At 30.9% G+C, this 5,368-nt stretch overlaps 1 pseudogene; it reads left to right on the top strand.

Annotated features, from left to right (window-relative positions):
* Positions 1,196-2,524, top strand: LOC109235074 (annotated as a pseudogene).

Genomic DNA, 5,368 nt, shown 5'->3' with positions numbered 1-5,368 from the left:
TTCTCTCAATCTCTCAATCTCCAATTTTCAAGACTTCAAGTCTCAATCTCAATTTTCAAGTTAAATCATGCCTCGTTCGGAAAGAGTGCGCTTATTTGTGTCGCAATACTATGAAGTGCTTGAAGAAAATGAAGAAGGCCAAATATTAAAGTGCAAGAACTGTGGAAGAGTCTTAAATTTTCGTTCAGGGTGTACCACAGGCATTTTAAGGAGGCATATAAAGTATTGTGTTGAGGGTATTTATCCGCAAATTCGTCTTTAAGATTTTTCAACAATTTGTGTTATTTTAAAATTATTAGACGTATTTATGCTTCATGTTGTACTTTGTTATTAATTTATTATGCATGCCAATTTAGTTTTACTATTGATTTGTTATTTTACATTTTCGTCAAACACTTTAATAATTAGATTTCTATATTATATATACCACATATATTTATATAGCCATGCATAAGAGCAATTTATATATATACATACACATACGGTTTACAAGAAATTGCCCTAAATAAAAAAAATTAAAAAAAAAAAGCCCGGAAATAAAAAAAGCCCGTTAGGCCCGCTAAGCCCACGAGCCCGGCCCATTTAGCCCAGGACCATATGGGCTTAGGCCCGTCACGGGCTGGTCCTACCCGTTGAGCCCACGAAGCCCGGGACCGCGAAGCCCGGGACCGCCAGAGCCCGGGACCGCTAAGCCCGGGCCCGTTTAGCCCGGCCCATTTAGCCCATTTAGGCCCGGGCCCGGGCCCACATACAGCCTTACTTCTACAAACCAGATCCTCTGTCCAGATTTTATGATTTTAGGGGGCCGCATAGAATATTTCAGGTGACCCCCCACCCCCAACGTAGGTCTGCATATACACTATCTTTCTCAGATCACACTTTATTGGATCATACTGAGTTTGTTATTGTGTTATTGTTGTTGTTGTTGTAGTTTAAAATTATCCTCAGGTTGAAGCTTCTTAGTGGTCACGAAAAAATGAGATTTTTTCCGAACGACAGTAGTAATACTCTATAAATCAAAAGTGTAATGGAGAATAAAGTTATTTAATTTCAGATTGTACATTAGACAACTTGACCCCTTTTCCTTTTAGAAAAATACCAAATGTATATATTTAAAAAAAATCAGAACAAAAAGAATAGAAAAAGACAAAAACCAAAAGCCAAAAACCAAAAAAATGGGAACATGTTGCCTCTATCATTTTCATGATCAAACACCAACTAGAAAACTTCTAAAATAGTGAACACTGCTCCTCATTTCAAAGAAAAAATTCCAACCAAAAATGGAGGAAAACCAAAACACACACCTAAATCAAACTCAACAACTTTATTACTGGGGAAATACACCAGAAGAAGAATATTATACTCTCCAAAATATCAAATCAACCAAATCTTTTTTCACTTCACCTAGAGGCCTATCTCTTTTCACAAAATCATGGCTACCAAAAAACATTTCTTCTCATAATTATAAAGGTATTATTTTTATGGTACATGGTTATGGAAATGACATTAGTTGGATATTTCAAGAAACTCCAATTTTTTTAGCAAAAAATGGATTTGCTTGTTTTGCACTTGATATTGAAGGTCATGGCTTATCTCAAGGTATTAAATCCTATGTACCAAATATAAGTCTTGTTGTAGATGATTGTATCTCATATTTTATTTCAGTCCTAACCAAAAATTCTGAATTCCAAAATTGACCAAAATTTCTTTTTGGTGAGTCAATGGGTGGTGCTATTAGCTTATTAATCCATTTTAGAAACAATATTATGTTAAATGGTGCAATTTTAAGGGCCCCCATGTGTAAGATTTCAGAAAATATGAGACCAAAATGGCCAATTCCACAAATCTTGACCTTTTTTGCAAGATTTGTACCAACTTTGGCTATTGTACCAACAACTGATCTTTTGGACAAATCTGTAAAAGTCCCAAAAAAGAGAGAAATTGCAAGAATGAACCCAAATGGCTATAATGGTAAACCAAGATTAGGGACAGTTGTGGAACTTATGCATGTGACTGATTTTGTTAGTATTAAACTTAGTGATGTAAGTATTCCATTTTTGGTTTTACATGGAAGTGCTGATGTTGTTACTGATCCAAAAGTGAGCAAAGAATTGTACCTAAAGGCTAAAAGTAAAGACAAGACAATCAAGATTTATGATGGGATGGTACATTCTTTGTTGTTTGGAGAAACTGATGAAAATGTTGAGATTGTTCGTAATGATATGTTGGTGTGGTTGAATGACAGATCCTGATTAATTCAGATTCGCGACGTGTAATATTCAAGGTTTGCATATATTCTACCTTCCCCAGGATCACATTGGGTATGTTGTTGTTATTGTTGTTTCAGTTCGTTATTAAGTAATTTTTCCGTTAAAAATGCAAACCCGAGACTTTGATTAAAGATTAAAGATTCCATCCATCTCATCTGCTCCTTGGTGGAATTTTAATTCAGTTTCAGTTCATTCTTGTGATATTCTTCCTTTTCAGAAATACTAAAGGCAAGCTCTTGAAAAAGGCAAATCAAGATTGGATCATTTTCATACAAATGAAATGTTTAATTACAACTTTTTGGTGAATTATATATATATATATTGTTGGATGATTGTGGAAAGCACATATTGTTAGTGCTAATGCTAGTGAGTAATTGGGAGCACTTAGTAAAAGTGAGCAAATAAAATATATTTAGTGAGTAATTTTGGATTGCCAAATACCTATTTAACCCTCTAAATTATAAACATTTATCTTCTTTTTATTTTTTTTAAACTTTTTAGTATTAACAACACAAATTCAAAAATTTATTTACACAATTCAGAATGAATGAAAATAAAGGTTGTAAAATATATATTTCATGCACGTAATATAAAAATAATTATTTAAATAAAGGTATTTTATAATATACATTATATATTCTTGAAAATTATGCTCAATTATATTATTATGTTTCTACCAACTTTTCGATGACACAAAACAATGTTACGGGAAAATAGGGGGACTATTTGTATAGGGTAAAATATGCTATATTAAGTCGTGCATGGAATATATATAATATAATTGAGCAAAATTTTCAAGAATATATAATGTATATTATAAAATTACCTTTATTTAAATAATTATTTTTATATTACGTGCATGGAATATATATTTTACAACCTTTATTTTCTTTCATTCTGAATTGTGTAAATAAATTTTTGAATTTTTGTTTTTAATACTAAAATTATTATTACTAATAAATTATTCTAATTAATTTTTTTACTATGCTCATTATTTTGTTACTCCGGTATTATACATGCTTAAATATTTTTTATTTTTGTAATTTATAAATAATATTTATTTATTCTATAGGTAAGTCCATAATATAAATTAAAAAGGAAAAAAATCATAATATTAAAAAGTTTAAAAAAATAAAAAGAAGATAAATGTTTATAATTTAGAGGGTAAAATAGGTGTTTGACACTCCAAATTTTGGAAAATCTAGTTGAGTGACCTTCTGAGTGCAATAGGCATAGTTCAGTGACTTTGTTGTTACAAATGAAAGAAAAGTAATTTTAGAAGATAATTTGGGATAGTTGAGTGACCATTTCAGTAATGGACTCCCGAAAAATATATAAAATAGTTTATGTAGGATTGTGTCCTTAATTTACAAAGCATATCTATTATTCTATTGCATGTCTATGACTATACAGTCAAAGCTCTCTATAACAGCCTCGTTTATTTCGATATTTTTTGGTTGTTATAGAGGACATATATTATAACAAATAGCTTTTATAGTGAATGACTGTTATATAAGGATGCTGTTATAAAGAGGTCTGACTGTATATGCTACACATTAATTATATCTTACGCTTCTTTTATAGAGAATGACATAGCTAATACTGATTCTTTGAAATAAGATTGTGGAGAATTGAAGATGATACACAACAACGACAACCACCACAACAACAATAACAATAACAACTATACCTCAATTTCAAACAAATCCGGATCAAAATGAAACTTGATGTTTCTTTTTTTTTTGGGTGAAAATAAATTTTTTTATTGATCACCACGAAACCAAATTATAGTGTAACATCAAACTTAAGATGATTAAAGGAAAAAAAAATAGTTACCTTATATGTCTAAGAAACTAGCAAATCCATACCATGTTGTGATATATATTATCTATGTCTGCATATATACAGTCAATCCTCTCCATAGCAGCCTCGTTTGTTCCGAATATGTTATAGCGAAGTACTGTTATAGAGAACATATATTATAATATAACATAAAAATTAGTTCCGAAAAAGCTTGGCTTTTATAGTAAAGAGTTGTTATATAGGGATGCTGTTATAGAGAGGTCCGACCGTACGTAGTTCTTGAAAATGCAAACCCTCACGTAGTGAACTCCTCATGCAACTTACTTTTGTGGTTTTGTCATAATTTGTTTGAAAACTTATATTCTAAAAATAGCTTTAATATTTTAAAGTCAAATTTGGGCAACACATTTGGGCTTCAGAAAGAAATTGTTTGGCCCATTGTAATGATGGGCTTCAAATTGACTGTACATGGCCCAATGGTGACAGATAGCCTTTTATAACTGGGCTTCAACAAAATATGATTTTCTAAGGGAAATTATCAGCTATGTCCATTTATAAGTAGCTCATTACAAAAATTGGCCAATTCATAAAATATTACTAATGTTAGCCAATTAGCTATTTGTAGCAAAAAAAGGTCAAATTTTTGCTTTCTTTTGAGAGTGTGTTATTAGAATAGATTGGGTACATCTTAAGGAGCTTGAATCTCAGATTTGGGATGATTTAGTGAAGTTTTGAGGTGGTTTGAATTGAAAATTCGAAGTAAAAACTGAACATGAAAAAAATGATATGTGTATCATACTGTGTATCAATTGTGTATCACATATGTATCATATTTGTGTCAGTTGTGTATCACATGTATACCTGTGTGTGAGATACATGCATGATACATGTTTGATACATGCGTCGCAGAGGAATTTTTTGAACTCGATTTAATTACGAATTTTGATACAAAACCAGTCCAAATCACCTCCAATCTTCCTCAAATTTTGTATATTGACTTATCTATATGTTTTCAATGAATTTCAACTATACCCATTGAAAAGGTTTCTTTTTTGCTTAGATTTTTGGAATATTATATTTTTTTTAAATATTTTATCACCTTATTTTCTACCTCATCCATGAAATTTTCTTTCTGTCTTGCATCTAATGTTGCTAATCACGCTTAAAAATATGGAAGGAGATTTTTGCATGTGATTCTTTGAGAGAAAGAACCTTATTTATTTGGTTTTTCTATTTTTATATGTGCTTGGCTAGTTTTGATAAGTCTATGACTAATGGCTAGAAGTTGGTAAGTT

Source organism: Nicotiana attenuata, chromosome 11 (genome assembly GCF_001879085.1).
Source record: "Nicotiana attenuata strain UT chromosome 11, NIATTr2, whole genome shotgun sequence".
Classification (NCBI taxonomy): Eukaryota; Viridiplantae; Streptophyta; class Magnoliopsida; order Solanales; family Solanaceae; genus Nicotiana; species Nicotiana attenuata.
This window is presented reverse-complemented; position numbering and strand designations above follow the sequence as displayed.